The sequence below is a fragment of the Euprymna scolopes genome, chromosome 4 (genome assembly GCF_053919585.1).
Source record: "Euprymna scolopes isolate OS-2025 chromosome 4, ASM5391958v1, whole genome shotgun sequence".
Classification (NCBI taxonomy): Eukaryota; Metazoa; Mollusca; class Cephalopoda; order Sepiida; family Sepiolidae; genus Euprymna; species Euprymna scolopes.
Genome location: NC_136485.1, coordinates 31,922,997 through 31,935,496, shown reverse-complemented (window position 1 = coordinate 31,935,496; position 12,500 = coordinate 31,922,997). Strand labels below are relative to the sequence as shown.

General features: G+C 30.2%; 1 protein-coding gene across 1 annotated transcript in view; it reads left to right on the top strand.

Moving 5' to 3' along the window:
- Window positions 1-12,500, top strand: part of LOC145266994 (neuronal acetylcholine receptor subunit alpha-10-like) — a 616,119-nt gene that overhangs the window by 395,207 nt on the left and 208,412 nt on the right. The gene's annotated exons all lie outside the window — the stretch shown is intronic.

Below are 12,500 nucleotides of genomic sequence, written 5' to 3'. Positions count from 1 at the left end.
ACGTTTGAGAACTCTACCAGAGTCCTTCGCCAATTTTTTGCCTAAACACTTGAAATTTTAGATATAGGTTCATTGGACATGGATCTAACTTAATAACAATAAATATTAAGGGGTCATAATAGGGGTCAAAATAAAAAGAAAATTGACCGTTTTTTTTATTGTTGCTCAACCTACACCTCCAAACACCCGGGAAAAGCCGGGATGAAATGCTAGCATATTATAAAGTTGTGCTTTCAAAAATAAAAACAATATATATCCACATGGTTTGAGTGCATCAGCTTGAGTCAAAACGAAGACTAAAACTTATGGAGAAAAAAGTATTATGTATATACAACTTGAGTTCCTTCAGCTATAATCGAAACCGAAACCAAAACTTATGAAGAATTCTTGATAAAATTATTTATTAAAAGTAATGGAAACGCATAACAATTAAACGACAGCCAATCGGAAGAAAAATGAATGTGACACATAAAATAACTCACATGCCATCGTATTAATATATAAATTAAAATATTTTATGTACCAAAAACAGTTAGTCAAAACAATGTGGCAATAAAAATAATTTATTTAGAAAAGAAACTGTCATTTGATATATTTATTCATTTTTAGAGTTAATGTTTTCATAAAAATATTTTATGAACAACACCAGTTTCATTTCGCTGAGTACGTGTCGCTTTTCTTTTGGTTAGCAAGGTAAAGGTTTTTCATGAAGTATTAGGTTTAATAACAGATAGACATCTTGGCTTTTGTTTACATGAAAATGTAGTAGTAGCAATAATATTTTAATTAACCAAAAACACCAGCCTCAGTCAATGGGGCTCTCTCCCTCTCACTTTCTCTCTCTCTCTCTCTCAATAAAAAAATGTAAAAAAAATATAAATAATAGAAAACAATTGCTCAATTTTTTTTCACAAATATTTTAAATTATAAAACTTATAGCATCCGCCGGCCAAGAGATTTGTGTTATTGTTTTTTACTACGGAATAACTTAAAATCAATTATTTCTTAACAATTTTTGCATTTACCAGAATGATAAACTTTAAATTTTATAGAAATAGCAGCAAATATAGCGGTGAGAACACGCTAATCAAATGCCGCCTGGAGCGTTCGTTAATGTGCATTCCAGAATTAATGTGTATTCCGGGGTTCAATCTCAACCAATGAAATTTGCTGGAAAGCGTGACACACAAAAGAACACCGACGATATCGTATTAAGATATAGATAATCACTTTCCAAAGTGAGAAACGAACAAAAAAAATTCTGATACATTTTGCCTATCAGTTTTGTTTCTTTTGTTTTTTGTGTTCACGGAGAGTTCTGAATATTTGTATTTAGCCATTAGGTATTTATTTCCGTAAACTCCTAAAAAAACACAATGCTCTACTGGAGAAAATGTAATAACGCTGTAACATGAAAATTATACGTATATAAATAAGTGTATATGCATAGATGCGAGGATCGAAGCGGCTTTTTTATATTTTCCCTCCCTATGTTTCGAAATTGTCTATTGTTACATGGACAGATCATTTCGTTCATAGATTAGCACATTCTTGTTTTGAACGCTTGTGACACCACGGAAACGAGATAATAGACAATATCTTTTTACCTTATATATATGTATATATATATATATATATATATATATATATATATATATACATATGTGTGTATGTATGTGTGTATGTATGCATGTATAATGGCATATTTAAATTGTGTGTGTTTTAGTATGTCTTATAATTATAAAATTCTGTTTGAATTGGCTAACTGAAAATTTAAGTTCCCTATAGATATAATGCTATGTTCTGTTAATATGTACATTGAAGCCTCAGCGCATAATATGTTAATGCTACTTTTGAATCGGTAACTGTGTGATTGTTACCTGATATGCGAATTAAAAAAAATTGAACTTTAATCTAACGTAAAACGCATTTCATTGGTTCCGCATGTTCAAATTGAAATATTTTTCATCGTATTTGTTTTTTTTAGAATTATTACGATGCCTGTATGTTTTTTTACCTAAAACCTTTTTGCATAATACGTCAGGTTTGTACAGCATCAGAGGCAAACTCAACCAAATTGTAACGAATACGGATTGCATAAACGCCGGGAAACGGTGATCAAACCATATTAATATAAAACAGATAAAATTTTCATTTAGATGGAGTTCAAACTATCGAAAATAATTTATTTGAGACAAAGGCAAATAATACTGTTCTAATTTATTTTTACGATAATAGTTTTATTTATTATAAAATACTGTTTACTGTTGTAGTTTGAAAGGGTTTAACTCTCTTCATTTTTTCAGTTTGCACACTGTAAGGTATTAATTTTGTGCTCAAGTTAGGGTTTGTTTTGAGTTAAATTTTAAAATAAGTCGTAATCTGTAGAATTTTATTTCAGAAAGCAGTGAAATATTCCTTATATTCAGTACAACTGAAGACGGAGGTAGAGCACATTTTAATAAGTACAGGGGAATTAAAAGTTGTTTTGTTTGACATAATTCATAGTTATCTTTCGAGTAGATTTAATAGCCTATTCTAATTTGCTTAGATTCATTTCATATTTGATCATGTTCGATTTGTTGTCTGTATTTTGGTCTGCCAGAAAAATGTTTTCCAATTTAAAAACATGTTTAGTTATTTTTACGATTTGTCTCGATATTCGTTATTTCTGTCGCTTAAAAATTTTAATATCATGAAGAAATATCTTATAGTAAAACATTTTACAAGTACGGTATTTAAATAGATGTATATGCAAACTTGTCCCGTGTTATTTTATTTTAGTAATTATCAAAACATATACGATTTGATCCTTATAGCTCTACCGTAAATTGCTTTGGATTTTATTGAAATGTCAATAATCTTTTGAAAATGTACTATAAATAAAATAATAACTAAGTGGCAGAAAAAGTAAGACTAGTATCACTTTTTTGTAAAATATTATTGCGTTTATCTTTTATACATATCCTCTTAGTGCATACATGATCAAAAAATTTAGACCAGTTAGAACATATTTAAAAACAAAGCTTTTTAAGGATAGATCCATCAAGGTCATCAAAACTACAATCTGAAAGTCTATGAAAAGCATTTAATTCAGAAACTTACTTTTTACTAAATTTAAAATTTTACCCTTAATTAAAATGCTAAGGCAATAGGTGTAAATTCTACGTAATTGGACGTAAATTTCATGAAAGCATTCAACAACGAAATTTAATAATAAGTCTACTTCAATTGGTTTTTATGACCTCAAAATTCTTTGGACATGCTAAAAATAAGCGGTTCCGTTTGAGTGCGTGCGATGTTGCCCCAGCTTCTAAAAATGGCTACACGAATTTCATTATTTGTTGAATATTGTTTGCCATTCAGATAAATATATCTTGTCATTCATCACCAAAATATTTTCGGTTGGGTTTCAGTCCCGTGAGCAATGAGAATATCCCAACAAATAGACATCATTTTCTTGCAAAACGTCGAGGTTCTTCGTGCGGTGTAGATTGCAGAATAGGATATTAGAATAACCGCCCATCCCCACAAAAACGATGGTCCTCCGTCATTGACGCTTCTTTTTGTAGCATGCTAACGTAATCAGCCACTATCTGAAGACCCTGCACCACCTACAGCTCTATTGTCCGTCTGTAATAAAAAACACCAATACCATTAGGGATCATTCACCACTATAAGGCGTGGAGAAATTTTCAGGAGGCATGTTTCTGTTTTGCCAATATCGTAGGAACCCATCAGCTACAGCTAGATGGTTTTTTTTTTCTCATCAGTAAAAAAGAGTTTCTTCCACTTCCCCGTGTCCCATGTTTTGTTATTCACAACCAAACCCTATGACATGGAAGTAGTTTACGCTTAGGCAAGGAATTTGTTTACACTTTTTTCCATGCCTTTTGGTCGAACGTTGTGTATGATGGTTACTGGACGGCAATCAGCATATATGACTGCCTTTGTTTACTCGAAAAACGTCCCCTGTCATTTACAACAACTCGTCTTAATCCTCTACTCAATACATGATAAATATTGGGGAACCTTTACTATTCCATATTTCTCCCTGTTTAGAACGACGAAAATCATAGTTTTACTGCGATTTACCGTAGCTGCAAACACCTGCTGTGATAAACCTTGCTTATGGAAATCTAAGAATTCGATCACGCTCAACTTCAATAAGTCTTCTTGCTTTACGAACGGTGAGACCTTTACGCAGTTATTGCTTACCTGTAACTGAACTCCAAAGGAATTTATTTCCCCGGTGTCATAATTTTTGTTAAGTGTTAAATTCCTCATTTTATTAAAATGTCGATTTCTGAATTAAATGTTAAGAATATAACTGTAGTCCATATCTTTTTCATGTTGTAGTAATGGTAAACTTAAGTGGGTGTAGATTAAAACCCATCCTCAAAACAACTATGTTTTTAACAGATTTTTAAGTGGTCCTTAATTTTTTATCAGGAGTGTATAATAAGTGATGACATTTAATTATAATGTTTTACTAGTGGAAACTCATCAGGAGACTCATTCATATGTAATATATTGATATTTGCTTTCTATAGATTTCCAGCAGAAATGGAGACGCCCTGATATTATTGTAGCTACTTTGGTTAAAGCAGCAAACGTATTTATCTAAGAAACCAGGGACGCCCGGCTTACGCTGGTAGTAAAGTAGGCTAAAATATTATATTTAAATTCTTGCAGATTTTGTATATATTATTATAGAATTCATGTTCTATGTTGTATATATTATTATAGAATTCATGTTATATATTATAAAGTTGCAATTTCCCCAATATATATATATATATATATATATATATATATATATATATATATATATATATATATATATATATATATCCATATTACTTGCGTGCATCAGCTAAATCGAAACCGAAACAAAAACTTATGAATAATTCTTGATAAAATAATAAAAAAATACTGAAGTTGCCATCAGGTATAATCGAAACCGAAACTAAAACTTGTGACAAATTCTTGGTAAAATTATTTATGACAAAAAATGGAAGGACATCAAAATTAAACGGCCCGGATGTAAGCGTGACACAGAAAATAACACACACGCTACTGTAATTCTATATTGATTTAATACGTGTTTTTTTTTCAAGCGCACGAACTCACTAATATATGTATTAAAATAGATGCAATCGGCGACAATATAGCCAATGCTACTTGGATCATTTTCTTTAATAAGTATTATTTTCTGATCCTCAGATAACAAAGAGTTACGATCTCTTATCTACCAAATGACAGTACATTATAAAAAAATTATATTAGAGGTCCTCATTCCTTTCCCACATGCATTATAAAACGAGTGGCCATTTTGTGTAAATATAATGTATAATTAAAACGAAAGTACAACACAAAAAACAAATGTTAAATTCAGTGCCTGCTGTAAGTTTCAACAATTATTACTACCTCTGCTCGAACGGATAGAGAGAGAGAGAGAGAGAGAGAGAGAGAGAGAGAGAGAGATTACAATAATTAAACAAGCTGTGATAAATGGAAAAATAAGAACACAACAGCAGATGAGATTTATTTTTTCAGGGACAAAAAAGATAATAATTGATGTAGTTTAATGCCACTAACTGACACTTCGTAAAATTCTACTGACGCAAAAGAGAAAAAGCGAGAGGATCAGCTATTTTCCTAGATTTTCATTACGGCAGATTGACTATGAGACGAAGTATATCAATGGCAACACTATAATTTCTCGTTTTAAATCTACTGTTTTATTGTTTCCTGTATATTATCTGTTTTTTCGTTGAATCATTTATATAACTTAACGTAATCATCTTCAGGTTATTTTGACTATTTTGAGTATTTATGCTTTGTTATATATTTGAAGTCTTCCTCGGTATATAGGGATTTTATAAAATGAATTTCGACGAGATTTAAATCAGTGCGTGCCAGATAATCTGACACCATATTGAAATATACCCAGTATCAGGTTAAGTGTTTATACTGAGAATATAAAATGGACTACGTGCTTAAATTGCGCTGGAAATGCAGGTGTCGAATGATAAAGTATAGAGGTGATGTCATGCGTTCGGACGAGAGAACAGAGAACCAATCCAGACCTCGTTAGGATGCGTATGTCAATAAAGATATAAGTGAATGTGATTTCCAGATATTGTCCTTCTGTGTTGCTGTATTTATATTTACGCGTTAAACAATAAGTAAGTTATAAGTTATTAGACACATGGTCTCTTACCAAACAAATCTTTCTCTTTCTTAATTAAACCTTGAAAACTTAATAATTGTGTTTGGATGTACGAATAGTTTTGTTTGTCTTTCTAAGCAGATTATGCTGTGCACAACAATGGAACCATGGCGCACATATAGAAAATGACAATCAGGAAATCTAATACCAGCATATATGTATAAAGGCATTATTTAATCGTTTGACTGAATCGCTTTCGAGCTGAAAGCTACACGTATAAATGTACACATATAAATGTACACGTATAAATGCGCACCTATAAATGTACACGTATAAATGCACACGTATAAATGTACACGTATAAATGCACACGTATAAATGTACACGTATAAATGCACACGTATAAATGCACAGGTAGAAATGTACACGTATAAATGCACACGTATAAATGTACACGTATAAATGCACACGTATAAATGTACACGTATAAATGCACACGTATAAATATACACGTATAAATGCACACGTATAAATGTACACGTATAAATGCACACTTATTAATGTACACGTATTAATGTACACGTATAAATTTACACGTATAAAGGCACACGTATAAATGTACACGTATAAATGCACACGTATAAATGCACACGTATAAATGAACATGTATAAATGTACACGTATACATAAAACACTATGTGTTACGTTATGTTATATTCAACAATTAACATATTTATTACAAAGAGATACTAAATTGCATCTGTATTTTCATAGAATCTTTTGATAATCAACATTCGCTATGTGTTTAATCATCTTCGGGAATCGTCATGTATATTGTTTAACCACATAATATTTATTATTCGCTTTATATTGTTTCTCTTATTTATATAGGTTCAACGTAGGAATATGTACTGCAAATAATATTTTTTATCGCTACATCATATTTCTGAATAGCGAAATATACCATTTAATTACCAAATAGTTTAAAATAGGATTTTCTGAAATCAACCTGACTTTTATATTTGCACTATTAATTTTATTTTCACGTGATTTGATCACCAAATCGATTTCCCTATTGCCAGAAATACAATACGAGGTCAATATTAATCTTGTTTACTTGGCATCTTCACTTAATTTCTTACAGTCTATATAATTTGATTATTCTTAACAGTTTAAACGTTTACATATAAAATCAAGCAACGTTCGTTCCAATCCCACTCGTGTATACTTTATATCAAATTCTTAAATTACTTTATTTACGTTGATGAAATATAGTGTAGTTTTTGTTTGTTTTTTTTTGTTTTGTTTTTGTTTTTTGTACTGTCGTCCAATCTGTAAGATTTTGTATGTTAGATTATAATAAAGCTCCTCATGAACCTTTACTATAATTTAACATATTTAACATGATTTTAAACATTAGGTGCTGTAACATCCTTTGAATAAAAACTATCCATGCCCATATTTTTCTACGAAAGTGCTCAGGACGCTCATTACTGCAATTGATTTTGTGTGGACAATTTACTGACTCTATTCTGGCATAAAGTTGGACATATTGATTGTAGCGTGGTTCAACAAGTAATGTTCTCTGATACGTACTGACGCTATTATAAAGATTGTTCATTTATTTCGAAAAAAGAAAGTAATTTATAGGTGATTCAACATACGCCGACATTTGTTTGTGCTGAACGTAAGACACAAAAATAATCAATAAGTCTGTACTCGAATTGCCCCAAGAAAAAGTTGGATCCTTAGTTTTAATTCGAGACAAAAATCGATATTTATTTTGGAATTATAAAATTCTGTGATTATAGAAGAAATTATCGGGCACGTTTTACTGTGGAAAACAAACTAAAAATGTCAGTGAACGAATACGTAACACATAAATATTACTAATATATGGCAGGCTTAGTTTTATTGGTTAGATTTATATATTTTTTTTTGTTTTCGGATTTTGACAGATTATCTAGAATCTAGAGATAGATTCGCTATTTCGTTATCGATTTTACGTTAGCGCTCGGGACGTACACTTCAACGATAATAAAAGACTTTTATAAAAATTAACACCCGAAAAACTCATCCGGGTGGAGGAGTCACTTGCCTTTAGTAGCCTGTAATTATTATATATGTGTGGTCGGGTTGTTGTTTACAATAACACATACCTAAATCTTCATATTTATGCGTAGACAAGGAATAGTTCGAATATAAATAGATATATACAAAATTCATAATAACAGACATCAAAATGCAATTTGAATTTGATTATTTAACTAGAATACCCGTGACGCGTTGGGTCAGTATTTGATATTAGCTATGGAATTCATGTATGTGCGTGACACTTGTGACGTAAAGAAAATAGTTTTTTTCTTTACATAACAGAAACATTTCTATAAAAGTATATTAAAATGAAAAAAAGAATATAGATGGATTTGTTTATCATAATTGATTATTTTTTTTTAATTACAGTTACTGAATTACAAATCGTTGGCCATACTTATAGGTAAATGTGCACTGAACAGATACCATAATACTTATTATAGTTAAATTCAAATTTTGATATATCTGCTTTTTTACATCATTCATTTCTGTATTACGTTTAAGTTATTTTAAACCCACTCTTCCCATGTTAAATAATAATTTCGAAATAATAACGTTTATATTTCGGCGTCCTAATTGCTTTTTTTGTTTCGTTTTTGCCTTTCGCATTTAAATTATCCAAATAAGCAATGGTTAATTACGTTTGTTTTTTTGTTCACATCGTTAATTTCTGTATTAAGTTTAAATTAGTTTAAACCCAACTCTTCGCATGTTAAACAATAATTTCGAAATAATAGCGTAAACATTTCAGTGCGCAGGTCATGCGCGCATGCGCAACCGGATGTCGTAAACCGGAAAGTGGGTTACATACATTGTTACAAGGTCATTTAAGTTTTGTAATTATATAGATTTACCAAAGACCGCAAATGTAATTCAAACGCAATACTTAATACAGCCACAAAATGTAAAAAAAAACTAATGACAAGAGACGAAAGATATTATTAAAAACTATGCATATAACATAGTGTGATATTTAGATATTTAAATTATACTGTGTTTCATAATCGACAAATAATTCGATATTTTTCCACTATCACATGATAAATTCATGTAATAAAAACAGATTAATTTTCCTCCTCACTGATGTAAATCTATGCTAATATTTACGCATCTGATGCAGAAACAAATTGCCGAAAACAAAAATCATCAGAAATATTCTAATACTAGCAGGCCGACCCGGCATTGCTCAGGACCGTATAATAAAACAATGAGAAAAAAGAAATTTGAATATATGTGTTATTCTCAGGAGAGAGTAATTCTTTTTATGTCTATATATCATTTGCTATCTCGAGCAAAATAATATTTTACCTAACATAGGGCAAGAATTACACACAAAGTATGTGTGAAATAATTTTAACTTATATATGACATGTGACTAACAGCACGAATATTAAAATATTTTACAATTCCTAGTACGGATAATGAACAACATATACATTAAATAATTTGCTTTCCTTCTGACGGGTAATGTAAATATATAGCTGAAACAATTGAAAATACTTTTGACAGGTATTGTACAACATATATTAACTAATATCTCTTCCCATCAAGGCCATCATAATTTAAAGAAAAATTAATTCACTGTTAGAAGATGAATCATTAGAATTTCCAACTAAATACACAAATACATTGTCTTGGTTAGTGATTATGTAACGCTTGCTCCAACAGTAATTCGTAATTACTGTGTTTGTTTTCCCCACCACAAACACCACCACAACTATATATTTTAGCGAAATTATATAATTTCTAGAATATGACTCAGCAGATTTTCCAAATAAATATGTAAATATTATTTCAGTACAGTTCGTATTCTGTATATGAGTTTTTATTATTTAATAGATTGTTAGACGAAAATATAAAACTCCCCTCCTCTCCCTATATTAAGAATGGATTTCTAAATTATAGGGTTATTATTTCAGCATGGTCCGTACTTCATATGTCAGTTTTGTCAACACTATAAATGAAATTGTTAGGGGAATAATTTCAATGATACCCCTTAAATAAGGTGAATTTCTATATAATGTTTTTATTTCAGCATAGTCTGTAGTCCGTATGTTAGTATTCTCCCCCTTACTGTCTTAAAAATATATATGAAATAAAGTAAAATTCTACAACCATTCCCGGGACTGATTCAAAATCATCCCATGTCTCTTAAAAATAGGTAAAAATAAAGAAACTTTGCGATCATAAACTGCTTCAGCCATTTTCGGAACTGACTCCATATCACTCCTCCCTCTTAAAAATAGATATGAAATAAAAAAAAAATTGAGATCATAAACTGACTCATCCATTTCTGTGACTGACTTCATATCCCCCTGCCCTTTATAAATATATATAAAAATAAAGTAATTTGGAGATCGTTAACTGCTTCAGCCGTTTCCGAGCCTGACTCTATATCCCCACTTCTTTTAAAAATATATTTGAATTAAAGATTTTTGAGATCATAAACTGCTTTAGCCATTTCCAGGACTTACTACATATTCCCCTCACCACCTCTTAAAATATATGCTGTGTCGGTTATTTTTTATATTTAAAGTAGGAGGTAATGCCTGGTAGATAACTATATTACGCTTACTTGGCATTTCGGTTAAGATCAAAGTGTAGTATCTTTTCTGACGCTCATTGAGCGACATCATCTCTCCTCTTCATATACAGAAAAAGTATTGGTAATGCCTGTGAGAATGACCATGTCCAAAAACGTGATCGATCCAAGTGGCCTGAACATGCGTGGTTCGCATATGTCTGCAGACAAAGAATTCTTACTAATCTGTTTTTCGACCTAACTCATTTTTCAATATGTTTTTAATTTGCTATTGTTCGTTTATCTAACTGGCTTATTTTAATTCAGTTTTCATTAAAAAAAATGAAAAATCAAATTTCTTTTACTAAGACATATCTACTATCTTATATCAAATTGAAAAATGCGAAATTCTACCTTCCATTTCTGACCCTATTTCTGAACCTTGCTTAGAAGATTCGAATCTCGGTCTATCTAACCTCATTTTTACTTATCTAATATTTTCTTACTTACAAGAAAAGGGGACGTTTTCTCGTAACTTGTAATCATGAGAATTCAGACCAATTAACAATCATTTTTCGTTTAATCAGTTTCACATCTCTTTCGTGTTATAATAAATGATGTTTTAGTTACTTTATTTCTGTATCCGCACACAAATCTTTGTTCAAGATATGCTATACCCCAGTAATGAGTACTCATCTTATGGTTGTTTAGGGCACGATATAAGATGCCGATATCTATTAGAATAATTTCTGCATGTTGAGCATTGGAACGAATGATAGTGTGAGGATTTTGCTATCTTTCACTGAAGCAACAACGTTTCCATGAATAAGATGCAAGCTTTTGTCATGTAAATTCCTTCTGGCTACAACTGTCTGGCATAGTAGGTTAACACATGTTCAAATTGTTATTGTGATTCGATTATGGAAATATCCTAAAAATTGTTAAATACTTCAGGTAAAATGCATGTATCGAGATAGCTGTTTCTTACGAATCACGAAAAATTAAAACATATTTAAGCATATTTTACGACGCCAAAAGAATGTACAGTCGGATAGTATATATATATATAAATATATATATATATATATATATATATATATATATATATATATATATATAGTAATTTGATTGATAATTACAAATTCAAATTAGAATTAAAAATTAAAAAAATCTGTTTCATAATAAGGAACAACACAAAGTCAATAATTTGTACGATCGTTTCGGAAACGACGTTTTTATTTCGATAGACATTAAGCCACGAACAATAATTTTGACATATAGTTTTTTTAAAACAAAGTCTCCTCATCAGCAAAAGTATTGGGTAGGTGTTTTTATATGTAAAAGACACCATAAATAAACCTAGCAATTTTTTAAGTAAGGTAGATGTATCTGGAAAAAATTAAAATATGAAAGAAAATATTTACTTGATAAGAAAAGTAATATGGGTTGAGAATAAAAAATAGAATAAAATTATTAATCTGATATTTGGTTTAAATATAAGGTTATGATAATATGTTTTTAATAAAAGTTAAGAATCATACACATATATATATACACATACATGCATATATAAATATATATATATACATACACACGCACACACACAGATATATATATATATATATATATATATATATTAGAATGTAATAGTATGTATATTAATATGCTATCTAAAATACGAATTAACTGATTGACTTGAGATTTTGCTAT